General features: G+C 35.3%; 1 protein-coding gene and 1 long non-coding RNA gene across 6 annotated transcripts in view; one reads left to right on the forward strand and one right to left on the reverse strand.

Moving 5' to 3' along the window:
* LOC149661640 (cell adhesion molecule Dscam1-like) overlaps window positions 1–17,280 on the forward strand; it is a 183,565-nt gene that overhangs the window by 14,202 nt on the left and 152,083 nt on the right. The gene's annotated exons all lie outside the window — the stretch shown is intronic.
* On the reverse strand, window positions 8,966–11,623 carry LOC149661641 (uncharacterized). Of its 5 annotated transcripts, none has more exons than XR_016368964.1 (6): window positions 10,413–11,623; window positions 10,121–10,182; window positions 9,784–10,051; window positions 9,459–9,722; window positions 9,286–9,374; window positions 8,966–9,104 (listed from the first exon to the last, which is right to left on the reverse strand). It is a non-coding gene; the product is annotated as an uncharacterized LOC149661641 (long non-coding RNA). The 5 variants fall into 5 exon arrangements; XR_016368966.1 differs by lacking the exon at window positions 8,966–9,104 and adding an exon at window positions 9,109–9,228 and having other exon boundaries at window positions 9,459–9,707; XR_016368965.1 differs by lacking the exon at window positions 8,966–9,104 and adding an exon at window positions 9,109–9,228 and having other exon boundaries at window positions 9,459–9,711.

Genomic DNA, 17,280 nt, shown 5'->3' on the forward strand with positions numbered 1-17,280 from the left:
TTTAATTCCTGGTTTTTGTGGTCTAGCATCTCAATTTCTGCTAGATTGATCTTAGCTCCGTTAGAAATATGTTAAACTGAAGTTTTAAATTATTAAGGAATGTAATTCATTCCTCAACAGTTGTTCGTCTTCAGGATCGATTTAATATCGAAAGATCTCGCGAGGTATTAGTAAAAATTTGAAATAGGAATGTGAAACAATTTTTATTTCGTAGCCAAAATATTTTTGAGTTGGATAAAAATTGTTTTATGATAACTTCTCTGGCAAATTTATACTCTAGATTTTAAGAAAGAAAGAAGAAAAGGGGCTGAAGCGAACACAGTGATTAATTCCATCGCGTTTGTTCGTCCACGTTCGCGTTGTTAATCGAAAGAAGAACGAATATCGATCAAATTAATCGCCCTTCCCCCTCTTTTCTCCTTATTTTTTTAGTATTTTTCTTAAAACCACTCACTCTCTCTCTCTCCCTTTAGAAAATCTTACCAGGACCGTCTGTCTTTTATGCGCCCGTATAATTAATTACTCGATTGAGCATTTTGTTGTTTTCTCTTTTGGTATGGAAGAGGATTACATTTTTTATGCCCCTCGTTTCGTATAGATGATTTCTTTTCAAAAGAAGAGATCTTGTTTTTATTCGGCTTTTGTTATCAGAAGTGTACATTGCGTTGTCTAATAACAATTGATATAATAGCTCTTCAGTCATCTATACCTTTGATAGAACAAGAAGTTTTTTTTCATCGGTATTTAAGGTAGTATGACGGAGAGGAAATCGGAGAGAGTTGCTATATACTTAACCCTTTTCTGAGAAACAAGTTACGACAACAACAAGTATCCCTTAAGCCCTTACGAACAAAGTAACGAAACAATTTAGCTAATTCGTTGTTTGAATTCCACGTAAACTAATCAAGGTGAAACGCGCACCCGTATCCCTTATTCCCGTATGTTATACTCTGTTTCATCGACCGTAAACTTTTCTCAGCAGTTTTTATCGACCACCAAAGGTTTCTACAAAACCTCCTTCCTCTCCTTCGGCTTTGGCAACACCTCAATGTCTAATTACCTAGAATATCGATTAGGTGCTGGTCCTCCATTTCCCCCATGAAAATTTAAAACTTTTCTCTCTCTTTTAGTTTTCATTTTCAGGGAAAACGGGCCCTGTTTTCTCCTTCCCCGCCCCTTTTATTTTAACCCAAAAATTTTGAGGGAAGAGTTTTGGTTAGGCTTAGCTATTGACAAAGCAATAATGTCCCTCGATAAATCTGTCACCGACATCGGGTGTGCTCTGTATGTGTTAAAGAGTTTACGCGAGCACCCCTTTTCTAGTGACGAGAAATTCTCCCATTTTCAAGTAATATTAAAATTCTAGCAGCCTCTCAGTTTTGTTTCTAAAAGTAGCCCCCCCCCCCCGCCTTCAGGGTGACGCGAGCTATACAAGAGTTATTAGTCTGTTAGAATATATTTTGTGAATACATACTACCTACTAAATACAGAAAAAGAATATATTTTGTAACAAGCAAAATTATCAAATTTTAATTTCAAGGATGCATACAGCTATACTTGGAATCATTTCGACCCCCCCCCTATATCCTATGTTAATTTCTACTTTGAATTTTATGTGTACTTTCCGTCACTCGTCATTATTCTAACCCCTACTTATTCATTATTAGTTTTCATTTGGATGAAAAGTTTTTCGAGGGAGATATCTTTATTTATTAAATACTAACAAAATTCCCCGTACTTCGCTAATGGTTGCCAGTAATAACATACAAAGCTACTCTGTATAAATAATTCTGGTTGACTTTCTAGTGCTAGATATTAAAAGGTATACAGTGTAGTATACTTTAACAGTTAAAATATTTAAGGAGTAAGTCGATGACTAAAAGTAATTTCAAATCTGTTTAATAGTTTAGTTTATTAATAGGTAAGTCGACTTAGTTTATTATGTATCCTGTTTAAACAATGCATAGTTCAAAATATTTATGGCGTCATGCAGAAAGTTTTAGTATCTTTCCCCAAATAGCAATGGGATTAAAAAGAACTTATTTATGGTGACCATCTAGTACTTAAGATATTTAGTAAATAAAAGAAAAAATATATTGATTTGATCACTAATAAAATAAATTAACCCATTAAAATTAAAATTAAACAACGCGACTGACTGACTGACTCAGTCACCTAGAAATCCCCTATAGACTGTCACTTCTAAATACATCTTTATAAATCCAAATTGAAATATCTTTCTTTCTTTATTAATTACCTTTAAATTTTTTCATCAAAGGTTTTTTTTTTATTTAAACTGTTGTTATTAAATTGTAAGACTCAGGTAGTTGGATGGATATAAACTAGTTTTCTCAACGTAATAGCTCTACCCTCATATACATGAACTCGTTCGACCTGAACTTGATTCTTATTTCTCCTCCAAGAAGCATGCAGCATGGCTTCCATCTCGTTCGATGGTGGTTTGCCTCAAGTAAACAACGCCCAAAAAATATTTTTCTCTTATTTCGAGTTAGACTTGACTTTGGCTATACTCAAAAATTCATCCTTGGAAGTAGGAACTTCTTCCATAAAGACACCCTAAGTTTTTAGTATAAAATCTAATGGTTTTAAGAATGGAGTATATGTTATTTTTGTGACGAGTTCAACCTCAATCCATGCAAGTTCCACCAGACACGTGAAAAACCTGTTTTTCATCCCTTAGTGTTTTCTTATTTCTAGCCACCCCAAGTTCTTATTTTTCATCCTCCATGGCTAGGTTACTTACGTAACGACTTCAAGATCGCTAGGAATATTACGTAAAAAGTTTTTTTTATATACCTGTATATATATAGACACTAGACGTTAAAGGGACTGTAAAGAAGGCATCGGCGGGTGGGTAAAAATGATTTGAAATACGTCAGAGGCACGTGACCGAGGAGAGGCGTGGTTCAAAGAAGCTTAGTTCGTTTTGTTTCGAAAACTACCACTTCATGGAATTGGCGCTGCAATCTCGCGAAAAACAAGGACTAGGTGTCCAGTTCCACTTCATGAGGAGCCTTTGTATCTTGGCATCACGTGATGTCTGTGACGTATTTCAAATAATTTTTACCCACTCGCCGATGCCTTCTTTGCAGTCCCTTTAAGCCTTGGCTAGAAGGAAAGGAAGGAATATGGGGTAGCGGTTGAGAAGAAAAACTGGTTTTTCTTTTGCTCCACACATTTTCGGTGCATGGAACGCGCTCTACGCGTGGCTATTTCGTACACTTTTTAAGGGATAGCTATAGAGAAAAAAGAATTTAAGAAACTTTTTTTTCTTCTTCTTTTCGGAGTTCATTTTGGACATTAAGTATCCGTGATGTTATTTTTTTTCTTATACCACGTAAGAAACCTCGGTATACGAAGCCCTTTATAGTTGGGAGTGTGTATTTGATTTATATATATATTTTTTTTCTTTAGAAAAGGATTAGATTTTGTATTTTTCTGGTTTTCTTTTCAAGTGAAAGTGTAGTTGGTTGGTTAAATTTCTCGCTAAGCCTAACTTATCCGTTTCCTATGCTTGTATATAGGCAACTTATTTTGTTCTATCTTAACTTAACACACTCCTTGCCTCAGAATTCAAAATTTCGCCAATAAATATTCATGAATCAGAATGTAAATAAAGTTTTTTTTTATTTTGGTTCCTGTTATTATGCAAATACAGAAATTATATCTGTTTCATTTTGTCTTCTTCGAAACTTTAAAGGAGTTATTTTCATAGAAGAAAATATTCCTAGAACTATTTAAAATTTTAAATCTCTCATAATGTTTTTTTTGTCGTTTCTAAACTAGCTTGAAATCTTTAGAAATGTTCTTTTAATCTCTTTTATATAAATATATATTTTTTAGGTAAATAGTTCCATCCCTCTTCTTGCCTCCATCGCGTCTTTACTCGATTCAAATTTGACGATAAACTTGTTTTATAAAGTTTTGCAATGTTATTTTTGTATTCCTAAAACAAGCTGATTTTTTTTTATTTCTTTATTTAAAATCCGGTTTTCTGATTTTCCCCCTTTTTGATGAAAATAAGAATTTCTCATTTGAAATTTATCGAAGATAGATAAGCGTATTTAAGTTGTATAACTAGATTTATTTTTTAACCCAATTAACTTACGATGTAGTTGTAAACTTAATTACAATTCGTATATTGATTACTTTAAAATGAAAGTTAAATAATAACGCCATTATTATTTTAGTAGCCTCAAGTTTAATTAGTCTGCTCGTATGTAAATAATTTACTTAACTGGTTTAATTACAGGGCAGTTAATTATATTCTTAAAACAACGTGAAAAGCATGCAAGCATAGCGTTCGATTGAAGATTGTTCTAACAGAAGTAATTGAAAAGTAAAACTCTTTTCAATTGTATTTTTCACTATATAGCCTTGTGCAAGGACTAGTTTCTAGCTCTTTATGGCGACGTACTGTTAATTGTTCTGTCTTTCCTTAGTTCTCTAAAAGTTTTCTGTAGTTCAAACCCCCCGTTGCTAAGGTTAGTTAATTTTATTTGTTCTTGACCGCCCGCGGACCAAAGCGGATGGACGGACTTTGGTGGTACAGCTCAGACTTATCGGAGCGGTAGATCGACTGGGCAATTCGATTTTTGCGGGAGAAAGTCTTATTGGTATAGTTTGTTCGTATTTCCTCAGTCTCTGCCTTTTAGAGAGTAGTCCAGTTAGGTCTTTTGTCAACGTGGTTAGGGCTACTGTAGTCTCTCTGGTCCGGTCTTCTTCGTCGCTAATTAAGTCAACAAGGGGGCGGTGTCTCTAGACTTTCGGGGGACATTTTATCTCTCCACCCGTGTCTTGTCTTCCGCGTGAAAACCTTTTTTAAAAACTTTAGTCGGAAAGAAAAACATCTCGGCTTCACCTCTTTTCTCTCCTTTGAACGATTTTCTTCCCAAAGTCGAGATAAACACGCGGACCGGATAAAGGCGGTTTTCTCAAAAATAAAACTCTTGTCTTTCCTCTAACTGACCCCCAACCCACTATTTTTAAACCAGTTCAAGAAAATTCGACGACAAGTGTCGGCTCGGAATATTTAAAATACTAAGATGTCTCTAATCGTCTTTAAATTTAAGAATATTTTATCGTTTAATTTATGTCCTACAACCTCGAAACTTCTACTAATGAGAGTTAATTATTGGATGGTCTGGAGGATCGACTTTTTAACCAATTTATACTCCAGGCGAAAATTTAATGGATAAAACTACTCCGACGTAAAGTTTAAGTATTTAAAAAATATTCTCAACGAAATTCTAAAACTCCCTAAAGGCAATTTTAGTTCAAAGTCTTTGTAGGTAATAAGTCCACCCACTTACAAGCAAAGTTAATTGAACTTAATTGGCCTTTTAGTAGGTTTAAAATACCCATTATAGGTAAAATTTGCATTAAATTTTAATAGGTCTGTCTTTCTGTTAGTAACCTTTGATATCTGCAGAAATCTAACGTAGATGGCGCAAGTTTTTAAAAATATTAAAGTAAGATGTATTGAAATACAGTTTGTATTAGAGAAAGGATGCTTTTTAGCCATATCGTAGTATACGATAGGCTCTTAGTTTGACCCGAGCCGTAGTAACAGTAGTAGTAGTAACAGTAGTGGCCGGAGTTTTCGCTATCGTTATCGTTATATTTTAGCTTAAAAGGAACTCGATAGTACCTAAACCCACCAATAGGGGTAACTGGGCTTGATAAGAGATTTAATTTTAATTAAAAGTTTTTCAGGTCATACCCGGGAATCGAACCCGGGTCGCTGGCGCAGCAGTAAGGCTCGCTACCACTGAACCATAGAGACTTGAGAGAAACCCCGAGTTTTTTATCATTTATTTTTATCTCCAAAATGTCGGGGTGATGTGGGGTGGGGTACCTCTTAATCTGTGGGGTCGGATACTTTTGAATTTTTATCTGTGGGGTCGGATACTTATGAATTTGTATGTTTGGGGTTTTTATATTTATTTTCTTTTTATTTATGTGCTAATTAAATAGATAACGATTTACCCCGTTTCCTACCGCGCTCCTCGTGTGTTTCGTTCTCGTTCGGTAGCTATCGTCATCTATGTTATGTTTGACTGGAACGTTTTGGCGGTGAATTCAAATGCGGGTTTAGATAGTGTTAAATGAGCGTTATGCGTTTGATCATTTTAGCATTGCTAAAGGTAATTCGAGGGGATCATCACTAAAATGCGTAATCACTATAACTAAACTTTCTCTTTCAAAAGTTTCTGGGCATAAGTCCTTGTTAGAAATTTATAAGATGCGATAAGTGTGCATCGGCATAAGTCTATGTTGTAAACTCATCGAGGGGATTATCACTAAAAACTATCTGTTCTTCGATTCGCCGGAATATTAGAATTACAGCATAAGTAAATTTATGCGGTTATAATTTAATCACTGTTTAGAGTAGGGAATCGAGGGGCTATTCACTCTAATTTTATGCACAGTAAATCAATTAAGCAATGAAAAAGATAGCGCTATTCACTCATTAGGGTAAGGTATAGAGGGGTTATCCACTCATTAGGGTAGGGTATAGAGGGGCTATTCACTCGTACGATATGGCTACTATTACGAGCCCTTGGGCCGTCTTGTTTAATTTAGAATAGCGTTAGAGGAAATTCAGATCTATAAAAACAAGATCCGTAATATTCATTATTTATATCATTAAATCATACTAAATATTTATTTAACCTGAAAGAAATCCGTTTCGGTCACATTGTTGTTCCAATCAGATAGATGATCTATTTGTTATAATAATTTTTCAATGTTGTTTTTAAAGGAGAAACAGCTAATATATTAAGTTTATTAGCAGACCGTGGTACGTGCGGTTTTAGTTTATTTTTAGTCCGAGATGTTGTTTCTGTTTTTTTGTTTAAGTTTTTGTAGCAAGAGTCAATCTGATTTGGATGAATCTCGGCGTAACTAACGATATATAAATGCTTCAGAAGCTTTCTGGGGGGACACGTTTATCATATTTGTCAGAGGAAAGCTCGGGATTCCGTAACAAACTATGCATATCTTCGACCAAGCGTGTTGACTATTTTTATTTCTTTCTTTTTGCTTTTAGTGTACGTTCTTTGATTGCAAAAGGGTTTTAAAATAATAGGTTTCAATGTCAAACCTTATTTCCGGCGATAAATTAACTTACGATATTTCTGCAGGGGTTTGAAGGCTTCCATCGTAATAAACTAGGCTACCGGAATTGAATGGAATAAAAAAATAATAATAAAAAAGGGGATAGAAAAATTTGGCAATTAGACACATTTCACACGGGAATCATCCATGCGAGAGAGATACCCGATTCGCGCTCTCTCAACGCTAAAAGAAATAAAAAAACTGGATTAATAAACCTTTCTTTCTAGGCTCGGCGTGGTATCTATTAAGATATATAAAAAAATGCCCTTAGGCCATATTTATTATGTATATACGAATGTCTTATATTATGGTATCCCCTAAGGTTGAATCTCGGAATATATCTTTGTCGGTCTTTGTGTAATTTTCGCTTTAGAACCCGAGTTTTGATACTCCAACGGGAATAATAGAAGATACATACTTTTGAAGTAGCTTTTATCTTTATTTGGTGTATCTTTGTCTCCCAGTAGACTTCTGAAATATTCGGGAAAACTGGGAAATGAAATATATAAGTTTTCATACAAAGGCAGTTGTTTGCGAAAGCAAGTTTGACTTTACTTGCAGGGCGCAGGCTTTAGAATAAGGTGATTAAATAGAACAAACGCGTACTAAATTTGAATGAGTTGTAATTATTAAGTGTAGTTTAATATGTGATAACTTCAGTGTTAATTTATCTAACGTATATGCGCGTGGTGTCGACCGTATAATTTCTGGACTATCTAACGGACGTTAATAAAATTTTAGGAATAACTTGGTGGTATCTTTTGTAGTAATTATTAAGGGGTCGCGGCCTTTTCCTACTAACCTCTTGTCCCGCCAAACATTTGTGCGGTTCTTGGTCACATTTATTATAACTGGAAGCCTTTGTCTCAGCGTCTCGGGTGTTTGCTAGAATATAAACGATACATTTCCTCCCGAGGAGGATGAGGGCGAAGGAGGTTCGCGGAGAAGCCCCTGTTTCTGACCGCAGTTTTAAAACTTAATTGGAAAATGTTTTTCTTCTTTCGTATTTTCCTCGGTAGACCGACACCGCTTTTAGCTAGCGGTTTGTTCTCGGACAAGTTATCGCGACGCGGAAATACTGGTTGGAGGTGATACGAATACTTGTAAGGATTACGCAGTTTTCTCTTCCAAGTAGCTAGCACCCAGCCAGAACCTTGGTAAAGTAATGTTTTATCGTTGTCCCTTTTCTCTGGCGGACCTCGGTTGCTTGCGGTTTTAAAGAGTTTCCCCGTCGTCTCTTCTATCTTAGGGCTTTTGAAAGTTTCTAGGGGATATATTTTAAACTTCACTGAGAAAAATATGTTCAGTGAAAAAAACAGAAAACTTCTGGCAGCACGTGATGCCAGAAAATATCAGTAAAAATAACAGCAACTACGGTTTTCTCGATTTTCAGAACGGTTCTGTAAAAATTATAGGTTATTCGTTTTTCTCCAAAACAGAAGTTTTTATGTCAATTTTACAAGTTAAAACTGTAACCATATTCTGTAGTTTTTACAGAAATAACTATGAATACAACAGTTTTGATCTGTATTGAAAATCTGTAATTCTTACAGAAAAACTGTTTTGATCTGATATAATGGTCTGTGGTTTTTACAGAAATAACTGTGTAAATCGGTTTTGAAAATCTGCATTTTTTACAGATATAACTGTTTTTATGTGGAATTAAGTACTGTGGTTTTTACAGAAATAACTGTATAGATCTGCTTTCAAAATCTGTAAAATTCTCAGAAATAACTGTTCTGATCTAAAACTAATGCCTGTGGTTTTTTCAGAAATAACAGTATATGTCAGCTTTTAAAATGTGTAATAATTACAGAAACCCGTGTAAAGTCCATCGTTTTATTGGTGTTAAAAATCTGATGATTAAACAGAAACATTTGTATATTACTTTTTTGGGGTGCGTTCAATATCAGTACTTTAAACAGATGATATGATATATTTAACAGAATTATTCAGTGTTGAACCTGTAAATTTCACAGAAATGTCAGATCAAAATAACTGTTTTGCACGTTAACTCAATTTGCATCATTCTATGCAAAATTAATGTCTCCAATATTTGCAGAAACATTGTTTTTATTACTTGTAGGGCTATAAAATTCAAAAATTTTATCTAAGAACATTACACCCAAAGAATTAAAGACATACCGATTGTAGCCTGATTATATCCTGTGATGTGGGAACTTATTCATTGATTCCGTGAATTTCGGTAAAAGTCATTTTTGAAAACGAGTTCCCTTTGATAACGATTCATTATTTTAAAAATTAAAAAAAATTTTTTTTTAATATATGCAAAATTTTAATAAAAGTAAAGGCCAAACCTTTAAAAATTACAATGACTTTAAAATCCTTCAAAGCCAGCCAAACTCGAAAATATTTTTTAATCAAAAACATAATTTTTGGACTTACACCCTTTGCGATTTTCTGGGTTAATCTTCGCGGTGCATCTAAAGGAAAAATAATTAAATGATTAATATTAAATTAACAACAGCTTTTAACTACAAACTCTGAGTGCCAAAAAAGAGAAATCTTGCAGAAAAACAGGTTTTCAATGTGAGATTTTTGGTTTTCTACCTTTTTAAAAACTATATTAACATGGATTTCAATACACAATAAGGGGGAAATATGAGAAAGACGATTTTATACCTTTGGATTAATTCCTTATCTGTGCTCGCTTTTTCTGGATACTCGATATTTAAAACGAAATACAATCCAAAGAACGGTAAAATTCTCGTTGTTAGGTGTAATCATTCACGACATTTTGAAGACGGACAAAAAATTTTGGTTTCAGCTTCCTAGACTTTCACTTGACCTGTTCTGACTATTTCATTCTCCCTTTAAGGGCCAATGTAAAGCAATAATGGCTGATATTTTTTAAGCGGCATTTGAATTTCCGTAAAAAGTAAAGAAAAACCTATCTGGCCAAGGGGTTGCAATATTAGGGTCTATTTTAATATAAACAATGCAAATATGTATAACTTACTTGTTTAGTTGGCACTCGTTATGACGCAATAATCAAGGTGGTATTTCTATATTAATTATAGTCTGTAAACAAACATAAACATAAATTTGCGTTTTGGTTCTATAATAAATTCAATATATAAATGATCTAGGCTTTATCTCCTTTTTTTTAAAGAAAAACTGTTTAATTAACTCCAAATATAAGTAACCGATTTATGGATTTTCAATTGTCTTCTATTAAAAATAAACAGCAAAATTCACCTTTTATAACTAGATCATTTATCATACAGAATGCTGAAATGTATTTAACTTACTTGTTCAAATTGTGGAATCTCACTTAATGGGCGCTGGTAAACGAGGTTATATAATACTCAGTAAGTCGCGTTTCATTTCTAGCTCTAAAAACCACACCTGCATTACCCGCGTGGAGACCGTAGATATCGAACCTGTCCAAAAAAACCCGAACTCGACCGCGCACAATGGAAACTTTCTAGCCCAGAGGGAAGTGACAAAAAAGGGTTCAAGTCTCTCTCTTGACCCAGCGGAGCCTCCTAGTTTTTTCCAAAGAATTTCCCCCTCCTGGGGTTGCGGTTATTTTCCATTCTAAAGGTGGGGGCCGGTGAACTCTCTCGAATCCACGTGCACTCGTTTTTTAGCATTATTAAGTTCTTACATTTTATCTCGCGGCACCAAATGGGCTAATATAAATATTAACTAATTTGTAGAATATTTACTAAATCTTATAGAAAATGCACTCTAAATATAAACATCTCATGAACCAAAAATGTATAGTCTAGTCCCCTACACGATGAGTTAAAAAATTAAATTGACTAAAAAATGATGCATTTTTCACCTGTTACTTCAATTATATGCATTGATTTGCATCTCGTCGAAACTTTGGGTTTAGACTATATATTTAAAAGCTATACCCGTTCACAAAGCTATATTTATTACACATAAACCGACAAGGTGGAATTTGAAGATTTGCAACTCGAAAATTATATATTAGTTAAACCATAAATGATAGGAGCTTTTTAAAATTAGGTCTAGTATTTTTACTGTCAAACAGAGGTCGATTATTTTTGAGTTTACCATTGGTTAAAGAAGTGCGAGCAATTAAAAATTACAGAAAATAGTCTGTCAAAATTAATGTAGAAATTATATGGGTTTACCTGTAATTTTCCCAAAATAGGTACCGTAAAAGTTGGGGGAAAAAGTGAATGAAACATTAAAGAATCAAATCTTTTAGTTTTTGCAGTTTTGAAGCATTATTAAAGGTTTCCGGTAACACACGTATCTGAAAATTATACATAGAACATACTTTGCTTGTTTAATCGCCAATAAACTGTAGTTTTCACAGTTTGCTAGTAACGTTAACAAAGTCATGGTAGCACAATATCTGTAAAATTTACAAACGGCATCTGTTTTACCAATCAAATACGCAAATCTGTCATATTCACAATTTCGGACTTAAACTAACAGATAATACCATGAAGGTACAGAAAATATCTGCAATACCTACAAAACAGTCATTCTGTGTAATTTTTTTGCAAAATTTACAGAATGCATCTGTTTTACCCGAGGGGGAAACCACTAAGAAAATTTTGTACACCTGATTTCAGATTTCAAATGACTTCAATTGAACTATCAAAGACTTCATTCGACTTCAAAGACTTCACTAACTGTATTTGATTTCAGATGACTTCAATAAAATTTATAAAGACTTCAAGGGACTTCAATATAATTTATAAAGACTTCAAGTGACTTCAATACAATTTATGAAGACTTCAAGTGACTTCAATATAATTTAGAGACTTCAAGTGACTTCATTACATTTTATAGACTTCAAGTGACTTCAATAGAATTTGTAAAGACTTCTAGTGACTTCAACATAATTTAAAGACTTCTAGTGACTTCAACATAATTTAAAGACTTCAAGTGACTTCAATAGAATTTATAGACTAAAGCCGATTTCTATTTTTTTCTCAAGACTTCATTAAATTGTAATAATTAAAAAATATCTATGTACTTCGCTATTAAGTACTAAGGTGCAGAGCAACCGAAAGCAATTATCTATGCAGAATTATATCAAGAATTAATTTACTATAAGAATGCCTAAGTCACTAGATTTTACGCTTCTACTCTTACGCCAGTGTTAGTGGACAAGTAAGCCCCACCCCTTTCATGTCCCTCATTGCTCTGCGCTTTCCTATTGGATCCCGCGGGAATAGGTCATACAGACGCGATTGACGTATTCCGAATAGAGAAAGAAAACGTCTAGCAAAGTAAGCAGAAAATGGAGGCTGCCAGCGGTGCTGAAACGGTTAGGGAATGGTTTTTAATTGCCATTAACAAGTTAGTTAAAGGTTTTGAACCTAACTTAATGGATTTTGAATACTTGTCTCTACGTGAAAATCGTTCGTTCTATAATTGTTTCTAAATCGAATCAAGTGTACTATACTTATGATTTCGTGAGTTCCAAAAACCAAACCAAGGCTTAACGAGAAGGTAAAAGAGATAGATGGTGGAAACATAGAGTAAGATAAAATATTAAGTCCCGCCTTCTTTTCCAGCCTCCCCCCACCCATGAGGGGGGATTGTCGACTATCACGCGCGCACCGGACGCCTTTTTAGGCCTTCTTATAGTAAATTCCTTCTTGATTATATGGCGTAGATACAAGCCCGGATAGTATACTGATCCATTTGATCGTCGCTTATGTCTCAAGAATTCTGCGACGTTTCACGCGGGAAAATATGATCACGTGATCGGCCGCTATTTACGGAAAGAAGTTTTTGTCGTGGCATAGCTAACTCAATCACGCCAGTGAGCGCTTGGGCAGTAGTTTTTGCAAGGGGTCGGTCATTCATGAAATCCCGTACGCTACCCGCGAAATCCAACTTAAAAAATCTCATAAAAAATCCGAAATCAATAAAGAAATAACAAAACAGTAAAGAAATCACAAAATCAGTAGAGAAATCACAAAATCAGTAGAGAAATTACAAAATCAGTAAAGATACCACAAAATCAACAAAGAAATCACAAAATCAGTAACGAAATCGCGAAATCCATTACAAAATTCACGAAATCCAAACTCAAAAGAAATCACAAAATCCAACGAAATCAATTGAAATATCCCAAAATCTGCCGAAATCATGGAAAAAATCCGAGGAAATCACGGGAAAAATTGCAAAATCCGTTGGATTTTATCGAATTTTGAAATCAAACAAAATCCGACGAAATCATACGAAATCCGAAGAAATCAAATTGGATTTCGAAATCCCGTACACTTTTTCCAAAACGTCCGACCCCTCAGGTTTTTGAAACTGATTATCGTCTGATTCATACTCGAATTCATAGTTCAGAGAACTAGAAGACACAATTTTTAAATTGGCTGCTTGTATGCTGTATTTAGAAGGTTCCCAATTTAGTTAAATAGTAGTTTAAATTAAGCCAATTAAACTTCGCCACAAACAAAAATATATCGTTTTTACGAATATTCCTTGAAAACGGAATGATTAGCAGCCGACAATAAGTCCAAAAACGAAAAATTTCTGGGGAAGAGTGTCTGGCACAAGAGTCTGGTAGCATTGCACCTCCGAAAACGGCCGAAAATTGACTGGAAAATTTATAGGACATTGTCCACTGTAGTGTGCAGAAATAGTATCACATCTCCATAGTCAAGCTATCAAAACTTCCAAAATTTTATTGGTCAAACTGTCCAGTGACCCCCTTAGTTTTTAACAAAACTATGGCACATTTTAAAATTCCAGTGTCCTGTGCTTATTTCCGGCCCTGATCAAGACTATTGAAGATAAAATTTGAAGAAAAGGAAATTTCCACTTATGAAAGACGGAATTTCAATAGACTTCAAGGGATTTTTCTACCACTTCATTTGACTTCAAGAGATTTCCAACGGACTTCGTATGACTTCTGAGAGACTTCAAGAGATTTCCGAGAGACTTCAAGAGATTTCCGAGAGACTTCAAGAGATTTCCGAGAGACTTCAAGAGATTTCCGAGAGACTTCAAGAGATTTCCGAGAGACTTCAAGAGATTTCCGAGAGACTTCAAGAGATTTCCGAGAGACTTCAAGAGATTTCCGAGAGACTTCAAGAGATTTCCGAGAGACTTCAAGAGATTTCCGAGAGACTTCAAGAGATTTCCGAGAGACTTCAAGAGATTTCCGAGAGACTTCAAGAGATTTCCGAGAGACTTCAAGAGATTTCCGAGAGACTTCAAGAGATTTCCAAGAGACTTCAAGAGATTTCAAAGGGACTTCGTATGACTTCTCTTGACTTCAGAGAGACTTCAAGAGATTTCAAAGGGATTTCGTATGACTTCAAGAGACTTCCGAGAGACTTCGACTGACTTCAAGCGATTTCCAAGGACTTCGCATGACTTCAAGGGATTCTCTAGGGACTTCCTAAGATTTCCGAGATTTCAACTAAACTTTGCGATTTATAGAGACTTCAAAAACAATTTATGGACTTCAATTGTGATTTCAAAAATTTTGTACACCTGATTTCACAAGTGGTTTCCCCCTCGGTTTTACCAATCAAATAAGTAAAGCTGTATTTTTCACAGTTTCGTGCTAAAATTAACAGATACTTCTATAAAATATTTTTTGTAAAATATACAGTAAATGCCTGCAATGCCTATCGAGCAGTCACCCTGTAAAACATTTCTGTGGAATTCACCGATCAAAACTGAGGATCCAAAATTACAGAAACGAATGTGTAATTTTTACAGTTAGAATTAGAAATACCAGTTCAATCAGTGAAATATACAGATGTTTTCCGTAAAATAGTAAAAACGATTTTACTGTGTTTCTATTTCTGCAGAAAAACTCCGTTAATATTTTTTACATTTCAATATTGTAAAATACTTCTGTTCAAACTACAGAAATTTCTCTCAGTGTTCCTTTTAAATGTTGGGTAGGCAGAACTGAATTGAATTGAAGTTATCAATAAATTTAATCGATTGGACACAATTGAGGTGGGATTTGTTTTTCAATACAAAGTCAACTGAAGAGCATTTAAATCCATTTCGCAAGAATGTTTTTGTTAGTTTTAGAATTAATATGCTTTTGGTAAAAGGTGTCCGAGATAGGGTGACTCAGCTAACCACATTGGACCCCCCTTCCTTTATTTGACCCTCGTTTAACCCCTTTCACTCTTCCGGACTGTCCAACATTCTTTTTTTACTCTTTCTCCTCGACTTTAATTTAAACGAATAGGAAAAATTAATATCCGTACTTTTGTAGAAGACCGTTCTTGGTTGGGGTTTGTGAAGCCTTGTAAAATTGCGGTTTCGTAATTTCTTCATACCCCTGAAAGGTTTCTTGGCGGTTTCTCTAACTTTACTTCAGTTCATCTGTTTTAATTTATTGGAAACCTCCGCAGTTTCTCTTTCCAAGATAACATTTAAAACGTGATTCGTTTATAAAATATTTCCCAGTTTCAATTTGATTAGGTTGAAAATTTCGGCCCAGGGTCGAAGAAGAAAAAAAAATTGTGAAATAACCTTGGATGGTTGTGCATGGTGTTTTTGTGTATACTGGGAGGACTTCGTCCGTTATTGAACTTGACTCGATTGAGGTCCAACTCGTGATTTAGTCCCGAATCGCATCATCCTCTACAAAATTAGTACTTGGTTACCGTTTTTTTTCAAAAGAGGCTTTAATAAAAATCGTGCAATAGTCTCTGTCTGTTTTGAGTCGCGTCCCCGAATTTTGAATTATTGGTAGTGAAGTTTGATACCTTGTGTTGCAGGTTCTCTATTCATTTTATCGTTGATTATTTCAATTCAAATTTATTTTCACATAATAGTGGAGCAAACCTTTGGTTTTGATCAGACTTGTTATTGGCGCTATCCACGTGTGGTTTTTATACGGTCAATAATTATGTCTTGAGTTGGAAGATGGTAGGTTGGTCTATGGTAGAGAGAACTGTCTTTGGTGTGTGTGGTGGTGTTGTTCTTCTACCATGGAAGTGAAACTCACGATTTATAGCTGGATATAAGTCTAAGAAGCTAGCTATATGGTAGGCCTTGGTCATACACGTTCTTTCCGGTCTTTTATTTACGAGCCCTGATACCCGAACGTGTAATCGACTGTAATTTGTAATTTTCTCTACAGCTTTGATGCGTTTGTTTTAGGACCTCGGTCATGCTCTTTATTTCTTTTTCGTGCTATGCTGAAAGCCACGCCGAGAGAAGAAAACAAAAATTGGATCAATTTCGTTCCTCAAAAAGCCATTAAAGCTTGTCTTCTCGTCTTCTAAACAACGCGACAGAAAAGTGGCGATGTTCCCCGTTCGCACTTAAATCCCTATGAACAATATTATTTAAGTAAAAGAAAAAGAACCTTCCCACGCCTTTCAGTTTCTTCTTCCTCTTAGAGAGAACTCTATAAGCCTTTGAAAGGTCCACTACTCGAAAGGTGATGGAGGTAGAATCCCGGTTATGTAGGGGAAAAAACAACGTATACAGTTTTGCCAACAATAATATCCCGATCCGAAAAAGCTCTTTTACCCCGTTACTTTGGTTATAGCAGGCTTGTTCCGTCACTCCCCCGCGTTCTTTTATATATTTCCGCCCGAGATGTTTGCTCGTTGATTCATGGCCCGATCGCTTCCGCAAGCTGCTTCTAATTTAATCGGAGCTACTCTGTTCCGCGAGACTGTGGGGAATGTTCTGGGCGAGCGAACTCGGCGGTTTGCTTCGGGTCCGCGAGCGCCCGCGTGACTCTATTGTAATCGTTATTCTAGAATGTTTTCTCCCCAGCGGTCGGCTTCTCCGCCTCGTTCATTAGACCTTTCACGGGATCTTTTCCTTCTCTACCGCCTAATTTTCATAGTCGAGAAACGACCGTCAACCAAGCTGGTAGTGTACTAGTTCAGTTACCCAAGCATCCCCTTTAGTTTACGGTACAAATTTGGAGTGAAAACTATAGTCAACTCGGGTATTTGTCTATACCCCGTCTGTCCGTTTTCCTTTCCCTACTCGCGTACGTGCATTGTAACATTTATCCCATCTCTGGACAGCTCGGAGGAGAGGAAAGGGGTTGGGGATGGGTTTCCCAAAAGAGCGAGCAGACCGACCGACGGGCATACATTTTACGTTACGGGGATGTCTTAATTTCGGGGTTGGCTATTTGTTGTTTGAATGTATTCTAGTATACTG

The sequence above is a fragment of the Phalangium opilio genome, unplaced genomic scaffold (genome assembly GCF_054372755.1).
Source record: "Phalangium opilio isolate 3A_F unplaced genomic scaffold, DU_Popi_V2 ptg000070l_1, whole genome shotgun sequence".
NCBI classification, from domain to species: domain Eukaryota; kingdom Metazoa; phylum Arthropoda; class Arachnida; order Opiliones; family Phalangiidae; genus Phalangium; species Phalangium opilio.